This window comes from Numida meleagris, chromosome 5, assembly GCF_002078875.1.
Source record: "Numida meleagris isolate 19003 breed g44 Domestic line chromosome 5, NumMel1.0, whole genome shotgun sequence".
NCBI classification, from domain to species: Eukaryota; Metazoa; Chordata; class Aves; order Galliformes; family Numididae; genus Numida; species Numida meleagris.
In genome coordinates, this window is record NC_034413.1 from 49,871,108 (window position 1) to 49,892,278 (window position 21,171).

Below are 21,171 nucleotides of genomic sequence, written 5' to 3' on the forward strand. Positions count from 1 at the left end.
TTATTAACTTTGAATGCTCTAGTTCACTGGGTTTGTCAAAAGCTTAAATTAATGGACAATTTATTAATTTAATTAAGATATATTTAAATTGAACATGATCTTGTCTGGAAATTACTCCTTATCCTTTAAAGATAACAATAAATGAGAAATACATATTAATAATGCGTGAACTCCCAAGTACAGGAATTAAAGAGACTGCAGATATACGTGCAAATCATATTGGAGAAACAAGACTGCAGTTTGTTCAATGGTTGCACAAGAAATGTCACGAGTTTTGTGTTCAGAAAAAAAAGCAACCAACCAAAAAAAAAAAACCCGAACAAAATGAAAACAAATAAAACCACTGGAAAAACTCAGAAATGAATTGAAAAAGGGCATGAAAACCCCTTTATTTTTGTAATACTTCCACTGCTTGCTCTTCAACTTTCATGAAAAAATTCTGTTTGTCACAGTCCCCAGTCTCTCTGTGCCTCACTCCTATTTTTAATTGTGGCTTCATCTGAGTGAGAATGAAAGCATCACAGCAACGAGTGGAAAGTCAACAGCTGAATGATCTTCTGAGAAACTTCCTTTTCACTCCTATGCGTTGAGCACGTCTGAGCATTGAGCACAAAACTGTAGTTCAATTTTTATTTTCTTTTTTCTTTTTTTGTAGGGACAATATGATAAAGATGGTATAGTGTTTTGTATTTAAACTACAGAAGAGCTATAATGGTTCTTGGTACAGATATTGGCAAAACAGTGCCTTGCGCTACAAGCCTTGTGCCATAGCAAAGATGAATCAAAAAGGGGGACTGCATTCTCCTGTGACCTGCTCTAGGTCCTGGGATCCTTTTATCTGGATGTGGTTTTATTCTTGGTACTGGTGGTTTGTTCACTTACCTTGATGCCCAATGAACTCAATCTGGTAGGATTCAAGAGATTTGTTCTCCTATTTTGATTACAAAAAGAGACCCCTTACATTCAAATGTCATGATGGCAATGCTATACATAATACGCTTATTGTTTATTATACATATCAACATAACAACAAAAAACCCCACAGCTATATTAGAAGCCACTCCTTTAATTTATTGTTTTGTTACATCTTTTGGTTTTTTGGACTTCTGTCTTTTGCTATCTTTTCATATAAAGTCCTTAGAGTTTATAATTAGGTGAATGCAGCTTACAATCATAACAAATCTCATTTTTGCTTGTGTTTTCTGGGCCATCTACAACTAAGCACAGGAATCAGCAAACTTACTTACAAAGCTGGCTATTTGTCCTTGCTCTGGTCAAAACACCCAAAGTTTACCTGTGAATGTACTTTGAAATCAAAACTCCTTATTATCAGGCTTCCTTTGCTTTTGATCCTGTTGTAGGATGATGTGTTTTCCTAATGATGCAGAATCTCTCATTAAGTTCAGGAAACAGGATATAAGAATAAGTCAATTGACTCAATTTATGGGCATCATAAAGCAGACCCTATTACTTTCAGCAATCAAGGCAAGACAAGGTGAAACACAAAGCTGTAAACTTGTTATGACAAATAGTTTAGTATTTACCTGCAAACACAGAGTTAATATGCTGTGTTTTTGAAGTGGAATTTGAGCAGTTATAATCTGAAAATATTAGTTGAACTCTATTGTTTAATTTGTCTAAGAATATTTCAGAGTTCATTCAAAGCCAGAAATATCTACTCTTAAATCATGATGAACTAGATTTTTTTGAACTATTTCCTAATATCTGCTCTACATCTCCTTTTGGCCTTTCTGAGTCAGTGTTAACAGCTGGAGCAATTTTTTTTTTCTTACTTGTAATATAATTAAAAACAAATTTAGCAGCAGAATAGAAGTTTTGTCAGTTAGAGATCTGTTAGTCTTTAGGAAGGTGATTGGCGATGTACACAGCTGTTTCTGACAATTATAAAGTTAGAACAGGGAAAAGAAACTGAATTTACCAAATATGGTTTCCGTAGTATGTCAGTGACAACAAATCATTGGAGCGGCTAAAGTTCTTCATGCAGCATGCATGAATCAAGCTCTTTTACCCATACTGCCTGACAAATTACAGATGAAATTTAATATCATCTTCCCAGAACAAGCAATGCAATAAATGCTTCTGAATTTCATGGAACACAGGAGCAGGTAAAGAAAACATTGGCAATTGGGATTTTGGCTATATATTTTTCGCCTTAACAAGAAAAGAAATACTTTTATTTTCAGGTGCAATATAGCCCAAAACTGACATAGAGATATGTTGCTTTTTTATGCAATTAAAAGTTGCTTTGAACTTCATCTACTTATGTCTAATGAAGTTCAAAATTATGAAAAGATGTCTTGAGCTTGTGCATTCATTAGGCCTGTTATGGAACAAATATTGCCAAAAGGGTAAAACAAAATGGGACAAAAATGAAGAAAATGTTTGAAGCAAGTTGTCAGCCATCAGTACGTCACTGAACTATGGGGCTTGGGAACAAGGCTATAGTGGGGTACTCTGTCTCATGTATTGTTGTTTTGGGGATTATTTAACACAGGGCTTTGGCCACGTACAACAGTTTCTGTAAGGAAAGATACATTCATCTGGGTGTCTATATCAAATGACATTCAATCAACAATACTTACGTTATTTTTGAATATATTTGAAACATCTTCTGGAGTTCAATACAGGAGGCAGATATTCTAAGGAAAATGGTGTGATTCTTACATACCATTTTTATGTTTGTTTGTAAAGTGCTCTTGCATTTTAAGGAACTGTAAGTGCTAAGTGCAAGACATCATGAATATTACATAAATCTGTGTTCATTAACATTAAAAATTCAGAAACAAATTATTTCTATTGCCAGAATTTCTTCTTTGCTCACTCAACAGGCAAAGTTAAAGTAAAATACTGGTGACTCGGTTCCTGTGCCAAGAAAGTCACTGCATTTCAAGGCGAGGGGCAAAGGAAGAGGAGTCAACACTGTAAATGTTATCCCTATCCACTTCATAAAACTGCTGGAATAAAATTGTTCTGTAAACCCATTAATGATGTCTCAGTTTGCTTTTCTCCCTTGATATCAGTGCCTACATCTCTGAATACCTATGGTGAAATTTTTTTACTACGATGGCCAAAATAAAATATAACAGCAGGGACGGTGCAGCTGCTGTTTAAGCTAAATGCAATAATGATATTGATGATCTTACTAACTTACTTAGTGAACCAGAATTTACCTTGGGAATAGGGATTAGTTTGTTGTCCATCAACATTATTGAGTTCATCAGCTAGATGTTGCTCTGGGCAACTGCTATGTTACTTGCCTTTCCTAGTTTTAGCTTCTTTTTGGCCAGAATGATTTGCAACTTTTTTTGTTTTCTTCATGTACTTGCTATGAACAACAAGAAAAAGGAGACTGTTGCTCCATTAGGAATGTGAAACAACCCTTGCAATATCTCAAGAACAAGAAAACCTTATGACTCAGTGCCCTAGCTGTCTGGGAGGAGCGCAGCCTCTTGATTGGGCTGACATTTAATTTTTAACTTTGCAGGTGAGAACTACTTCCAGTGGCTGGAGTTGCAGAACCTGATTTTGCAAGGACAATGTATGCTGTTACATTTAGTGCCTCGTTAAAAATCATTCTATTGTTGCTGCTATTAGGGAACTTGAAAGATTTTTGAATGTTGATTACGATCAAAGTTCAGAACAAAGAGAAACTCACATTCTTTTCCTTGTCCGTATGTTTCTAACAGTCTTTTCTGCTGTTTTTAAGTCTATGTAAGTCCCATTCCTCTACTTTATGGACTCTCGCTCTCATTTCAAACCTCGCTTGAAACATATTTTCTCTCTCCTGTCATTTGTTACTTAACGTTTCTTTACAAGCATATAGAATAATATTGAATGGCTTGTGAACATGCATGCTTTTTAGTGCTTTGCCCTCTCAGCTACACCTGAAAAAGAGTAAAGAAAGAGCTTTCTTTTAGGATTTAATGTTCTAATCTGCCTGCAAATATGTGAAATTTCATGGATTTAAAAAAAAAAATGTTTCCCCCCCCCCCCCAGTGTTAGTTGTTTCACCAGCATGTTCCATTTCATCTTTTAGGTTTTGGGAACAGTATGGGATCTCACTGGCTTTTCCCCAGTACAGGGAGGTTAGACTCAAAGCTAAAGTCTTAATTAAAACAACAACAACAACAAAACAACAAAAACCACAACCTCCTAAGCATTTTGGGGGAGTTTCAAACAATTTTAGTAAACCTAGAATTGCTTCTTCAGTTGGACTAATAATGTAGACAAAATTCAATCCTACTTTGGCTTTACAGAGATTTGAGAAGATGGTAGTTAAAGTGGAAGTTCGGATGTGGATCTGGATGTGGGTGCTGGTCACTAAGTCTGCCAGGGAGAATTCTAAAAGGTTGTACATGAGGATGGAGCCAGTAGAGCCCTGGAGAACTTGGGATCTGAGAAATCTTAGTGTTCAGTTTATGAAATCCTAAGAAATTACCTCCACAATGTGAAGGTAAGCTTTAGGGGAGAGCTCATTCAGTTAAGAAGACCGAGTATTCTGAAGAAGTTCAGGTAGGGGAAAGAGATTAGATGTACTCAATAGGTTTCTGGGTATCCGTCTTTGTTGGTGACTGGGCAGCTACATGGTTCTGTTTACTCCTTTCAGTGCTTCTGGGGAGCTTTTTTGCCTTCCAAGCAGAACTTCCTATTTGACCTTTCGAATCTTCTTGGAAAGGGAAAGATGAGGAGGAAGAAGGCGAGGTCAGAGCAGAGTCCTTTGTATAGGAAGTTAAGACCAGAACTAGGTCTGGGGAAGAATGGTGTGAGAAATGAAAATGAACTGTGCTTGTTAGAGCAGGGCTTTCTTCATCTGATGTTGGCAACATCTGCTGGTACTGAGAAGAAGAGGCAGCAATAATCACCATGCCACACACTTTCCTGCCACTGCTGCCCATGAGCAGTTGGCTGTGAAAGCACAAGCTCTCCAGACTAGGTCCCTGTCTCTTTAGATGCCAAGAGGGTAAGCAGTATGTCACTGTACACTGCTGCCTACTTCGTTACTTGAGTCTTCTGGTCACATGGGAGCAACACACAAAAGTTTGTAAGTTCTTAAGGAAAGTGTAGTTGTCATTTAAGCTAATGGTTGCTTGTATTTTGAGGATAAAAGAATCAGAATAGAGCTGAAAATGTTTGTAGTAAATGTTGACTTTATTTTTAAAGTTATATACAAGAAAAAATCTCTATGGTCACTTTATGTATTATCAAAGAGAGATCCAAGCAGTGGCAATGGGAGCTGAGTGGTGGCTGAGTAGCCAACATTTATGTTTCAAAAAGTCAGTGCGCGTTTGAAAAAGTTCACTGCACATTTGTGTGTCACTGCATGTTTTTATGGCCCTGCTGTGCATGCACAATTGTTTGTTTTCTTCAAATTGAAAATAGCGTGAACCTGACCAGCACTACTTAACAGCATGGACTCTTCTTCCAGCATCTGGTTCCCTTCATACTGTAACAAACGAACAGCTAAACATTCAGTGGCTTAATTTCTTTTTCTTACTGTAAATCTGAGACGTTCACATGCTTATCAGATCCTTACAGACTTGCTGTTTTTACTTAGGCAAAATCACACCTGACTTTGAAGCCCATATCAGCTTTGTCTAGCTAATGAGTATTGACTTGAGAATTTGGCCCCAAATTCCTTCTATAGAGAAATCATCTGAAGTTCTTGCATAGGCAAGCTGACTACTTATGCTTCCAGTGTTTTGGGTGGTTGCTAGCGTAAGAAGCATCACCGAAGTGAGTAACCTTTCTCACAATTCTTCAATTTCAAATTGGAATTGGGAATTGAAAATAGAAGTTTATATAAAATGCAATTTTTTTGGAAGTGAAGTTCAATAGCCTTCTACCTGGTGACACACAGAAATAGATAGCAGCGTTATCAGCCTTCAGTGGGAGCAGGAGTGGCAAAGAATGCAAAGAAATGGGACTGCATGACTAGGAGGACTTGCATCTGCAAAACATTATACAACATGTAGGCAGCTACATAGGTGTTATAAAACTGCTGGTGTTGAGGGACCATTTGATTAGCTAATTACCCTTATAAAGGGACAATTTAATCTGTGTGAAACTCCCCCAGCTGAAAACTCATTTTGTCATTCTATTTTCAAATTTTCTCTCCACAAATTGCACTTAAAAATAATTGGAAATTTAGAAGAAAAGAAAGAAAGAAAAGGAAAATCTAATTTGTCCATAAAAAAATCAACTTTTAAAATTCCTCCCTGGTGGTCTGGTATTATTAAATATTCTCCTCGATTTTTTTTTTATCTTGGTTTATTGGAGAAAGAAAAACAATTATCTGTAAACGTAATTTTTAATGCGTGGTAATAAAAATAAATGGTACAGCTCTGCTGCTGCTCACCTAAATCTTCTTCCCTGGTGGTCTAGTGGTATTAAATAATCTGTTCCACATGTATTCATCATTTGCTGACAGGAAAAGGAAAACTTTTTACATTTTACTGTCCACAAACAAACACGAGGTTAGTTAATCAGGTGGGAAATACTTCTCTGAGGGTCATTCAAGAAACAAAAGAAACCTTTTACTTTTCCAGCTGCTGATTTTACATCTCTTAATTTACATGACAATTAGTGTGAAACTAGAAGGGCAGAAATTATTTCCCAGATAACATTCATGTTCACTACTATTTTGGCCGGAAAATGTTTGTTACCGTCTTACTCCTTTTCTGCAACAGGTTAGCTAAAGTAATGTGTGTTTGCCACAAATTACCTCAGTCCTGATGAGTCGTTCCTCTGCTTTAGGACATTTACTGTCTTTTACATTTACATGTAAAACTTTTTAATGTGAATCTCATAGTGCTTTACAAAATTAGGTTAGCAAACACTATCCTTCCTATTTCAAAGACTGATAAACAGCTCAGTGTTGATGCACAGCGTGGACTTCCCTGTGGCTGTGTGGCAATTCCATGGCAAGAGAGCCATGGACAACCATGAACAACCTCAGTCTCCTTTTCCTCCTCCCACATATCTTATAGTCCACTGGTATCTCCTACCTCAAAAACTTGAAGATTTTATTTTCCAAATGGCCTTATAGAAGATAACCTTCTGGCAGCGGAAGTGGAGTCCTTGTTAATTCTTATTCATCTTCTTTTTTTTGACATTTGTGCAGTTTCCAAAAGTAGCTGACCACATTTTCTCTTGACTAGTTTTAAACAGAGTGATGTCACAGCTTGTGTACCTTCCTCTCAGAGAAGAAAGACCAAGAAACATTGATTTATTGGACAGAGTATTATATATATTAATACTAAGTTTGGAAAATCCATGTTCACACTGTTTAATTTTGGTTTTGGCTTAAAGTTCAGTAATATATTTTAGAGATTTATCTGTGCTAGCTGATGATTCTTTTAATTTTAGAAAACAATATATATGATTTACTTATTAAATACAAGCTGATGTTATTAACATATAAATCTCAAGTATACTAGATGTAAACTTCATATGGTACATTGGGGATGTTGACAGAAACTGCTTCATTTCCTCTGGGTTGTTTTACTTTGATACGGTTTGGACGTTGAAAACAGCAGTGGGTAGAAAACACATACTGGATCATTTTTACAAAGGCTGGTGCAGAGGCTGTTTTTTTCAAAAAAGCTTGTAAATAACAAGAGCATAATAGACTGCCACGAGATGTAATTTTAATCTCATTATGCTGTGAAGGCTTGATAACACGAGGGAGGTAAACCACAGGAGAGGAATAGATTTCTTATCACAACGATGTTAAAAGTAAAAAATCATTCCAAATGGTTCACAACCCATTCTTGGGAAGCACAAATATTTTTGCTTTAAAATAGGAAGATACGTATATTTGTTTTTAAACATGAATTGCTTTCATCTCAGAGGTATAAAATAATTAACTTAAGCTCTGATAAAATCTGTAGTTTGTAATTGAAAACATGTGCATTGTGGGACCAGTGGAATGTTTCCAGCCGAGCTGTGTGTGGTGGAAAGGAATCTCTACAGAGCTCAAAGCATTCCTGGTTTTATGGTAAATGTCTCTCTCTCCTCACTGAATTCTTATTAATCAGCTTTATTTACATGGCATTGTAGTGATCTATTGAAGAGGAAAATGCTTTAAAAACATTTTGAAAGAGATGTAAGAGTCCTTGAGGGAGTAGACTTAAATTTAGCACCAAGCTCCATTATGAACCACATTCAGTGATAAAGCTTTAAAAAAAAAAATCCAAACATTTTCTGTATCTATGTATGCATTTATTTTCTACTGATGCTGATGGAGTGACTTTTTGGAAACCCCCCTCCCTTATGGCAGAGTCATAATGAATTGTGCAAATGATAAGGATACTTTTTATTAGAACATAATATTTGTTCACATTAACTACCATGAAAATATTACAAAAACAAATGCTTTCAGGGGCAAGTAGCACAGAGAGATTTTAATGCAAACTAGAGCACTACCTTTGGGGCAAATGTCACACTATTAAAAGTAGTGATGGAAATGGAAAACAATCTGAGCCCTTTAGTTGTATATCAGACAGCATTTTATTATTATTATTTTTCCCAGAATATTATTCTTATTGAATATTTTATTTGAAAAAGATCTGATAGCTTCTAGAGACTCATAAGTTATCAGTGAGGGTGTCTATTGTCAGTTTCAGAAAATGCCTCACTGAAGAAATTTCATTTATGTTCTAATCTGATTATCTTTAGTAGCTTAAGGTTGATTCAGTTTCAGTTCCTGCAGCATTCCTATGAAGAATATCTTTGAGCAGTTACAAAGCAAAAAGTTCAATCTGGGTTACAAAACCTAGGTAGGATGTATGTAAAAATGTGGCAACTTGCCTACAGGTTGCTGTGGGTATGGTGCTATCAGTATTCTTGTAAGACAGTTCAAAAAGATAGTTCAAAGCAAGCTCAGATACGCCTGTGTGAGTTGTGGTTCAACTTCAGGACTGTAATACAGATATACATTCTGATTTGTTTCTAAAACACCATGTATGAGGGCTGCTCTGAAAGTAATACCTCCTATTTTATTACGTTGGCCCATGATGTCTAAGGCAGACATGGCTGGTATGGTAGCGGAGGTAGAACCTTCCCACCAACATCCCGTTACATGTTGTTGCTGTATGACAGATGGCAGCAGAGGGGCAGTCTGACAGAATGGTGTCTGACATGGAAGTGCGTATGAAGCAAAGGTGTGTCACTGAATTCTTCCATCTAGAAAACATTGCACCCATTGACATTCTCTGATGCTTGCTGAATGTTTTTGGAGACCAAACAGTGGATGTGGGCACAGTGAGGCAGTGGATGGTGTGTTTCAGTAGTGGCAACAGCAGGTCACCTCCACTGGAGCAGTTTTTTCCAAGCATGGGATGCAGGCTCTTTTTTTAAAATGCCTAGATAACAGCGGTGACTGTGTTGAAAAATAGCATTTTGTAGCTGAGAATCTACTCTATCAACCAGCGACATTGTGCTCTTTGTAGCTGTTTTAGTTTCCATGGAAATAAATAGGAGGCATTGCTTTTGGAGCAACCTATATAGCAAGTGTGTTAAGGTGTAGAGTTTATGAAACACTGAATACGTAAATGAAGACTGGAAAAATATTCAATTATACAATGATGTACAGGCTTTTCAGGTGCTTAATTAACCACAGTGTTTTTAAAAAGTGCTGTGATAGAAACAGAAATTCCATTGCACAGATTGTCTCCATGAAAGATTTCTGGGGGGATGGTGACTCTGCAATGAAGATCTTTGTACCTTAAATGAATTAAGAAACTATAAGTAACTCTTAGAGGTTACTGTTTTCTCACAGATCTGCCATAACTTGAGGGGAGAAAAACATTTTGGTAGTGAACTGTGTATTACAGCAAAGGCGTGCAATGTTTTATTCTCCTTTCTGAAGATGTAAGATCCTTCTGGCCAACTTCTCATAATCCTTGCTTCTGAAGGAAAAATTAGCTCCTTTTGCAGAATAGCCACAGTTAATACAGCAAGAACAGGCTTGGAAGGGCTGCCTCGGGGCGTTGAGCGAGAGGGCCTCAAGAAGTTGGATACTTAAAGACGTATGTTGCTATCCTCTGACAGACCTCTTTCAGGCTTCTGCAAATGAGAATTAAAATCACTCAAGTCACAGTAGACTTCTCTATAAGACTTTCTGATTTAAGATTATTCAGTTCTCAGATTTGAAATCACTATTCCAGTGTAATAGTTTTCAATATTGGAAGAACAATGTAAACAACTTCATGCTTTGAAAGAACTTTGGATTCTTTTTGTTGCATTTTTGTTTTTCTTTTTTTTCTCCTAAATCAGAATCAGCCTGAGGAAAAAAGTTATCATAGAGTGTTCTCTCTGAAACCACTGAGAAAAGCTGTAAGAGCTCAGTGTTAAACTTCGTGTTTGACAAAAATCACTCACCTCTGGTAAACTGACAGAGACTTTGTAGAATAACAAAGCTTATTAATTCACAGCTACAACTATAAAATAATAAGGTCCTGAGTCCATTCAGCTCCCTCCACCAGATCTATTTGAAATGTTACATTTTTGTCAAAGTCAAAATAGATTTTTTTACTACAAATAAATAAGCATGCCAACTCACTGCTTTAATATTTTCTAAAGTATTGGGAACGTATGCAGTTAGAATGATAGAAGTATTATCTAGTATGAATGGGAATCCAAAGGAATCCAGTGGGTGTTCAGACTGAAAAACACAGAAGGGCTCCTCTTTCACACAGAAGAAAGTAAGCAATGGAATTACTTACCTCAATGTTTAGGTTTAGTATTTGAGATGTGAAACAAATATTTTGATTCCAAAAAACAGAATTTGCTGTGAGAAAAAATGCTAACTACAAATATACAGCTTTGGCTCTGAAATCTCTAAATTACAGATGGCTCGAAGCTGGAAGACTATTGTGGGAAATACCAGTGTATGATATATACTTATAATCCATCCAAACCAGCCTTATTGGCTGTAACAGAAGATAGGATAGGAGATTAGATAGATGTTAGTGTGGCTATTCTTCTGTTGATATACTGCTGTAATATCATTACTTTGACAGGACTAGCCCTTTGTCATAGAGTAATTCTTCTTACAGTTGTTAGTCTTTTTGATATTTGTACTAATATCAAGGACATAAGTCTTTGTAGTTAAAGCTAAGAATCACAAGTTAGTGTTCATGGGCATTCCTCTTTTTTCTGTTACTTTTTCCTTTGGTGATTTAAAGATATTCATCAACTTTTATGCCCGTTTACTTATCTTAAGAAGCTATTTTTGAGTTTTTGTTAGCTAAGTATTAAGATTGAAGTTAAAATAAGAGGTGTGAAAAGTCTGTACTTACTTATTAACATTATACTCCTCAATTTAATATTCATATCTTCATATATTTCTCAAAATGTAAGCGGTATGCCAAAACAATGATGAAGGATGCTACATACCAGCAATATATCTGAAGGAAAAAAAAAAAAGCAAAACATGTTTAGGTGGGAATCTTCAGTTATAATCTGTAAATCTGAGGAAAGTGTAATTAGCATCTAAAAAGCTTTTCAAACAGAAACAGTTGTATAATATTAACCTATCATTATACACTCTGAGCATTACATCAGTGACTTTGAAATTATACCAGCTTGCAGACCTGTGGATAGGAAAGTTTAAAGTGTCAGCATTACATTCTGGCCCACTGCAGATCTAAAGACAGAATACACACTGATATGATAGCCCTGTGCTACTTGTTAGTCCTCTCATACAGGCTTCCGGTTGTTGTGCTGACAGAGTTCTTCTTGCAAGAGCTCAGTGGCTTCCAAGGATGCAAAGCAACCCTTTTACCCACTGTCTGTGGATAAAAGCATGTCCTGGGAGAACACAGTGAGTCACTGTAAAGTGATATTCAAGTGTTCTAAAATATAGCGTTGACTAGCTAAATCCAAGGCTTGCATTATGTCTTTGAAGTTGCTGTCTGTACCAACTGCTGGAAGAAAGGGCTGTATTTGGTTCATTCTTGAGAAGAAAAGGAAACTTCTTCCTCTTACAGGGATTACATTCAGCAGTTGTAACTGATAAAACCAGTCAGATGATGTCATCAACACAACTCAACATGGTTTTTTCCACAGATTAAAACTTGAAACTATCAAATAGTTTTGCTTTACCAGATACAATCCAAAATTTTCAAGAATACCTTTAAAATGGTTTTATCTCTAGAACTAGAGTGAATTTCGTCTTGAGAGTAGTCCTGAGTGACACTTCTGATACTGTTTCTAGAGGAACTTCTAAGATTTCTATTTCTTGCCTTAGATATGAAAAATTACAAAAACCTCAGAGAAGTGCAGTTGTGCATTGAGAACGTGACAAGTCTCTTACCTCTTAGAAAAGCTGTCGTTTTCACGCAGAATGTATAGTATAGCCTTCAATAGACTATTGCCTTCTGTTACTGAATATTAGAACTGAATAATTGAACTGTTCAATTTTACATTTTTTTTAATGTGAAAGTCAAGTGAATACAAGGGGAGCTACTGAGAATGAAAGGTGAGGACTGCATGGCAGAGTTAGTTCTGAATGTACACAGTAGCTTTGCATGGGCAAACGGAAAGTAATTTTGTGTGGCTATAAGGTCATAACACATTCCAGGATGCATATCAGAAAAGAAGGATTTAACTGGGAGGTTGGAAAATGAAAGAGTAGTACAGCTAAGCACAGAGAAGTCTTCCTAGAGAGGGTTGGATTTCTCTTTGTTACCTGCTGGCCAGCAGCTTCTTCCAATGCAGTGAGTGGGAGCCATGCCGGTGGAGCCAGTTACTCAGCTGCTTTTGGGTGTGTGTTTGTCTGCAGAGCTGCAGGCCATGTATAGCTCCCACAGCTACCCAGGAGGGGTGCTTTTTCAGTTGTCCTTACACTGAGCACAAGAGTCACACTGTGACTCTGAGCATAAGGACCTGTGCTTAAAGCTGTACTTCCACCGAGGTAAACAAGCTTTGTGTGAGAGGAAGAGGTAGTTATGGGTGCGTTTTCAAATGTATCAGATAAACTGAGCAAAATCAAATACAGGATTGCTAAGGCATATGGCAACAACAGAACTAATGTTTTTTTTCTGGTTAGTTTGGTCTCACTCTCGCCGCCTTTTTTTTTTCCTCCCTTTTTTGCACCTTTCTCTCATTAAAGTACATCCAAATGCTAGCTGCTCATTAAAGAATGGCAATGCCTGTGGCAGTCTATAAACTAAGGCCAGAATTTCAGAAGTGCTGAGATCTCAGCAGCTGATGTCACCAGGAATTCGCAGGTGCTCTGTACGTCTGACAACTCAGAGCTCAGTTGTTTTTTACCAGAGATCTGTTGCAAGTGTGGCTGCGTGTGTTTGGGGGATAGATGTTAAAAATGCCAAAGCAAATACCTAATTGCAAGTGAAGAACAATAACGTCTTCAATATGAATTCATATATATGCTTGAGATAAATCTTTTTGTATATCAGAGTGAAAATAAAATTCCTTCATTTTCATACAATAATTTTAAGATACTTGCAGTATACTGAGCATATACGAGGATGGAGGAGGAGAGAAGGCTGGCCATATAAAACTGCAGCTGATGGCCTGAGGACAGATTCTTGCAATGGGGAAAGCCCTATTATGTACTTGGGCACAGATCCACGGAGTTCTCCTTGAAAGAGTGATGTTTGCAGAGACAGATGTATCTGAGATTTCAGAAAGACAGAGGACAGAGTGCTTTGAATGTAAAAAGCTAAAAAGTGCTATGGATAGTGACCTGAGAGTCCAGTCATAGCAACTTTTTATGAGCATCAAACGTTACCGGTGATATATTTGGTAACTGATAGCTAATTCCTGCTTCTTTTTTCTCTCTACAGAAAAAGGAAAGAATAGTACCACAGGAAGTAACAGTGCCTTATTTCATAGATATTGGCTTTATCTTGCTTTTTAAGAAAAATGCATTCATATTCTGTTGAACTCTTGAGAGAGGCCTAGATACAACTGAAAAATTCTGTTTGGGGCTACATGTTCTGTGGAGAATATAAAGAAAAACTTGCATAAGTATTCATTTGCTGAATGAGGCAGGAATCTGTGGAAAAGTACTGCATGCACTCCTCTTGTTAAAAGCTGCATCACAGATTGTGTGGAGATTTGTACTAAGCTTTGGGTGGTTGGTTGGATAATTTAGCATCAGCTTTATGTAGCTGTGTAAGCGTATAACTATATTAAACAACATAGGATCATCACAGAGTTAGCAAGACTGTCCTTCCAGGAAGACTGCAACAACATGAATATTACAGGGTTGGGGTATTTTAAAGTTGCTTAATATAATAACAGGCCTTTCTTCGCCTACTAAATTGCATGAGAAATATTTTCTTAAGTGCTAGACTGAGTCAAAATTTAAAAACTGAAAACTCTTCCAGACTGGATAGAATTTACACTGATTTTGTTTCAGTCAGTGCATTTAATAAATAAAGTCTGTTACTTAAGAAAGCCCCTGGCTGTGTTTACAAATACTAAACAACATAATTAATCATTTTTGGTGTATTACTCTGCTAGCTATTGGCTGTGTAAAGGATGTGCCATGCATTTTTCAAGGACTATGAGAGAAGTTAATATTGAATCTCTAGCAAAGAAACCCCAAGCCCTTCTGCCGGAAATAAATAAACAAAATTCATATTCATATAACACATATTAACTTAGATGACCTTTTCGGGGGGAAAAAAAAACAACAAAAAAAGCTTGATATGATAGATCCCATTGTAGAGATCCGAGCCTGTGCTTTTGGCCAATGCTGGAGTCAAGATAGAGGCCTCACTGGACTAGCAAGCGTCTCTTTAAGTGTCTCTCCTTACTTGTCATGTGTCTGTGTGCTTCAGAGACAACAATTTATGTAATAATTTTAAAAAATTATTGATAAAATAGGACTTCGTTCAGTGGCAGGCCTCCTAGTTACTGAAATGGAATCTGTGTTCCCTATTGCATCTGCTTCAGTGTCCAACAAAATCTTCAGCTTCTTTAGTATTTTTTTTTTATAGCTCTGTGATTAGATGTCAGTAGGTTGCAACTTCTGTTGAAGGTAAATTAGAACAGAACAATAGGTAACAAAGTTCTAAAAATAAAGAAGAGCAGAAGCATGAATGGTAAAGGGAAAAGGAATAGTGAATGAATAATAAAATATTTAGTGCTTTTCAATTAACTGTTCGAATGATTAGTATACTAGTATATTATATCATAAAAATAATGTCTATTAATTTTTTGCAGCCATTATCTTGACTGTGATTTACTCCCCTCAAATCATTAACAATGCTAGTAAAAAGGGGGATATAGATGAACATTCTGGATAGTGTGCAGGAAAATAATAAAATTATGGCTGAGGGTCAAGAATGAAGCTGAAAAACAACAGATTTTAGGGGACAGAGGCAGGGGATGGTAAAGAAACAGGCATCTGAGAGGAGACAAAATGAAGAGGAAGAAATACAGCAAAAACCATGATCTGATTCGGTCCAGTTCCTTACAGTAGCTGAAGTACTTTTGTAGTAAGATTCCTTCCTTCTTTCCCCAAATGCTGCAGTTTAATCTCAGTCCTGAGCAAATCTTAATTTCCTGAAAGGCACAGTCACCTAGAATCACATAGCTTTTCTTCACAATGGAAATCTGTGTGTACATCATGAAGAAGATAAATATACGTACGAATTAGAGTCCCCAGAGTCTTTTCTGAAGCAATGAAGCATCCTTGTTTCAGGTTACAATGGCAGCTTGAGGGCAGCATTTCCATCCAGAAGAAAATGGCTGTGACACTTTGTAAATAGAGGCCTTCTTGGAAAATGAGATGCAGAGCGTAACTAGGAAAGTGTTAACCAAAGAGAGAAGAGAAACATCAGCAAATTGAAAATGAACAGCTGACACACCATTTAAGAAGGGTTACCAGTGGTTTCTTTGTTTGAATGGACATTTTTTTTTTTTGTATGGGTATATATGTTTTTGTTCTGATTGTTTGTTGCTAGAATTAATTAAAATTGTAATAAATTTCAGGTGTGCTTTTCACAGCTGAAAATGACAATCCTTCACACAGCTGTAAGGATTCACTGACTCAGAGTTTTTGTGTTAATTTTAACATCTTATTTTCAGCTACCAGATGCTTTGAAAGGGAGATCATTCTTTCTAATTTTTTATTCTTTATGATTTTGAGTAGAAAGGTAGGGCTGCTACAAAGAAGTAGTAGCAATGCCTTGTAAGTGAAAAAGTGAGTTGTATTACAAGGCCCACAATATGTTTGGCATGAAGACAGATTCTGAGCAAAAAGTCAGCTGGTAGGGAGAAAAAGAAGCTGGCCAGCCTAGCACAGGGATCGTAACAGCCATATCTCTGTAAAACATGATGGCTGAAGGCTGTGGTCTGTAGCATAGCAATGTGATGAATGCTGCAGTTTGCCTCTGCCTTCCTGTACTGATTGATAGCAATGGCAGCAGAGGAAATGTGCATTCTTAAATCCATTTTCTTGCACCTTTTGGTGCAGACCTAACCACTGGGCATACGAAGGGACTACATTGTCTGCGGCTTCTTAGATACCTAGGGAAGCTCACAGATCTCCAACTCTAGCAATTATTGTACGCATTTGTAGGGAGGGAAAGAAAGAGCGTGATATTTTTAACAGTAATTAAAAACCAAGAGTCAGTTGCAAATATGAAATACAGCTGTTGGTTGCAAGAGCTTTTCACACTGGCTCACCTCCCACTTCTGTACGCTAGAGACCCTTCCATTCTTTCATGTCTCAAATACCTGCTGATTTCTCAGTGGAAGTCCAGCTGGACTTAACCCCAAGCCAGCAAGAAGTCCATAGAGGAATAATGAGCTCCAGAGTACACAGTAAGGGAGAGAGAAAGGTGAAGAGTGCAGAATGATTAGTAACAGCAAGTGGATGAGTAGATATGTTTTCTCACGTTGGTTGGTTGGTTTGTTTTGGAATACGTGCTTTCAGTAGTTTTTTTGACAAAATGTTAAGTGACTCGTCCCTCTGCATCCTGAGTTTAGTATACGCTTACCCCTTCTGAAGAAAAAAAAAGTGATTATCATTTGTCTTAACCACAAACAATATCATGATTATTTTTATAGTTTCATTTGAATTATTATAGTTAGATAGCATAACTTGGCATAATAAGAGGGGACTTTTACAAAATGTTGTAAAATAACCTACACATAGGCAAATCATAATTTGAACATCAGTACCGTGATACCATATCATCAATCAGCTGCTTACCAACATAGTTGCAAAACAGCCAGTCACGTCTTTAAGGGTCTTAGCATAGGGGCTGTTTGGAGTGGGTAATCTAACTCTGAATATGCCAAGTGAGTTACACAAAGAAGTAAAGCAATGGTTAACTGGATTAAAAGTCTCCAGAGAATCACTTTTTTATTTTTAGAATGAATGATAGGCATGATAATAAATGCTCTGTAATTTAGATTTTTCTGTGTTTTGACTGTGATCCTTCAGATGTTAAAGGCACATTAATCCACAGTTGTTCTTCATTATTAATTTTGCCTTAATAAAGAGACTGGATAAATTGGTAGGTGCAAATATGAAATAAGGGGGCAATAAAATTTACAATGCCATACGAAAGCCAGTCTAACTTTCATTTCGCTTGACATTCAAAATCTCTCTATGAGCTATACTTTCTGTCTTCTCATTGTTCCATGCTCCAACAGGTATTTTGATATAAGTGATTCAGCAAAGGGGCAGCTTTTACAAAATTCTGTGTTCTCATGAACCTATGCCAAAGTTTTTACACAGCTTGTACACTTGAATTCTCTTTCCATATCCTAGCATCTTCCTTATTCATCTTCTGGCCTTCTTCTGAGTCCTCCTTTTGGTTGTCTCCATTCTCCTTACTGTGCTGATACGAAGTCTAAACTAATAAACCTGAAACCTTTAAAAACCAGAACTGTTTACTAGCCAGCAATGTGACTATCCAACTTCAATTTATCTAATTAACACTGAATTTGTATATATTTTTGAGTTTTACAGATTAATTATGTACTCAGCGAAAAAGTACTTAGTTTTCTTTATTTGCCTGTTGGCTATGTATTGAGAATTTTGGAATTCTTCTGTAATTTGTTCTATATTGAAGGCACATTCTATTCAGTATCGGAACTGGTTTGAAACAAGGCAATTATGAGTTCCTCCATTACTACACTTGTTTCTGTGTCAAGATTGTGAAAATTATAGTCTTTCTTTCATTAGCTGAGATGGCGGTAATATGTAGTATTCTTGCGAGGAAAAAGACCCCTTTTTGGAAAGAACAACCTTTAAAAACATTGTCTGTTTCTCATCTGCCTTCTTTTTGTTTCCTCTGAAGTCAACAGCAGCTTCTGTATGTGATTTATTTTTATTTTATTCTGTTAAAAGCAATACAATATTTGGAAAAACTTCCATTAAAGAGCAATTATAGTGCTAATATACTATCTGATGAAAAAATTCAAAGTATGTAGAAACAAAAAAAAAGGAAGAAGTCTAAAATCTTCTTATAATGATCAGAAGATGTGATTTTTGAGAGAAATACCTTTTGGATATTTCAGTGGTAAGGTAACATGAATAATAAGGAATACAATTCGCATGAAAATGTTTTTTTTTTTAACATGTAATAACACTATTTATCCTGAGAGGGAGCTCTGAGCTTATTTTAGAGCTCTAATGTCACTGTGGCTGGCATTGCCTCATTATATAATTACATCCAGCTGATTTCTTTGCAGCAATCTGGACACTTGTTAAATAACTAAAAACACAAAATGACAAAATGATAGAACTCCTCCTTTCCTCCCTTCCCCCTACCATATATTAAGGCTGCCTTTGTCTAGCTCTTGTGTTTATCTTTGCCAAATGCTTGTGATTCTTTCTCAGCCTAGAAATTCCCCTCAAGAAAGTTAGTTTCAGCTTGTTTTACCTATTTTTTTCCAGAAAAACTGAGGAATATAGTTACATCACCCTTTTTCATTTGTAAAATGGTTGGTTACTTGAGCATAATCATATCCTTAGTATTATTGTTGGCATCTGTTCATCTGTTGTCTTAATTTGTATTTAAATATGTTGCATGGTAGCAAGCCACGCATTTCTTGTCCTCCACTGTATCTGGAGTCACATTCAGTTAAGGATTGTCCTTAGTATTTTGACTTGGCCAGAGAGTAAACCCACTTGGCCACAGAAGTAAATTTGGACTTCAGTGACGTTTCAAAGCTCAGTGACATTTGGAACTACAAGTTTAATTCTGGTCCAATGCTGGTTTTAATTTTACTTTGTTTATTATTGCTAATCTAATAAACGTGTTTCTGATGCCATGAATGTGATTGTCTCTGATACCACCAACTTTATTCTTAACTTCGTGTTAAGAATATTAAGAAACTTTTTGGCAAGAATGGCTTGAAACAAATTTCACTTATAATTTCAACTGCAAGATTTGTTTTAATGGCCACAGGCTGAAACTTCACCCAGATAAACGACCTCTCTTTGTTTACAGTTGGTCAAGGAGTTACATCCACTGTTTGTATGCCATACAGTTGACATTTTAGGTGATATTTCTTTTTTATATATTTCTGTTTTGAAAACAAAAATTCCTGTAATAAGTTTTCATACATATCTATCATGTGGTGAAGGTTATTATAAGCATACTTCTTGTCTGGTATGCCTACCACAAACTGCAGCATGTCTTCATAGGGAGACTACTCAAAGACATAGACGATTAAAAGGAGAACGCTGAAATAAGTGTAAGGACAAGAAAATAAAAGGGAGAAAGTGCTCTCTGGAGGCTAGTAGCATGTCAGCTAATAAAAACCATACTTTAATACTTCAATACATTTTATTTTAAATATTAAATTTAATTTTATTTGGATGTAGCATAAATTGAGTGATGGCAATTGTTGGATATAAGAGGCCTCAATATGTCAGTCTTTTGTATTCAAGCAGAGATAGTATGGATGGTCATCACTGAAGAACTTCTGATCAGAACAAATGGTTCTAGAGAAATGGTGTCATGGTTTTATAATTTCTGTTATCAGTATTCCACATCATAACATCATGTAGTGCACTGGGAGTTAACGAGTTAATGTTTCAGTTCCATGGATTGTTGATAGTTCCAGGTATGCCTTTTTCAGAAGAGGAGAAGAACTACAGATCCCAGGAGACTTCATTATTCTGTTTCCGTTTTCCAGTCAGTGGGAAAGATAAAACTGTTTGGGAGTCTCAAGGCTGCCTCTTCTTTTTCTGCTTGTCTTTGCGGTGCACGCTCCCTAGCTGTCTCATCTTGAGCATTAGAGTAAAGTCTTCAGTTTTGGACACACTCTCTCTCATTTTATTCAATTTATTAGCTTCAATTCAAATTATATTGTATTATATTGTGTTATCTTGTGTTCTGTTATCATATTTAGTAAATTAGTTTTCTTCCTTAGCTCATTGCTACTGTTTTGTTTTTAAGCCCATCTCACGGGCATGGGTCCCTGGGTCCCTCTACCCCATTAGTCACAGAAACAGGCTGAACCAGGCCAGAATCGTGACATTTGTTGGTGCGTTGGCCAGGAAAGGTGTACTTTTAAAATGAACCTTTCTGTATTCTCAGAGAGCTTTGTTAGAAAGCTTATCAGTTTTGTTAGAAAGCTTATCATGTCGAAAGCAATGGGTGATGGAATACTTAAGCACTGGGAGAAACATTTGGCAGAAGCCACCTGGTTGGTCAGTACTCAAGGATCTACATAATGTAGAGAGAGATAAGGTCCCTGTAGTACATGTAAAGAGCATGTTGGGAAAAGCGGTTTGGGTTTTTCCAGCTTCTGGGAAGGGCAAACCTCTCTTTGGAACTGTTTTTGCTCAGAGACTTGGTCCACTTGGTGGGTGATGCAGAAAAATTGGGTTGTTCAATGTGTACCGCAAGGGAATTTGATGCTGGGAGACTGCAGTCAATAATTCCATGTATACGTATGTATATATATGTATGTGTGTAATGCATGTTAATTATTGTTTGTATATATATTAACCATGATGTAGTGATGAGGAATAAGAGGTGGAACATCATGGTTTTCATATTAAGACTCTGTTGTGTTACTGAAGTGCTCTGGTTTTCTCAGGAGACATTTAATTCCAAGGTTCTGTTATGTTTAGGTTTTTAAATGATGTTTGTCATCATAGCTCTGGGATTAGCAGCATATGAAGAAATGTGACAAGTATCTGTC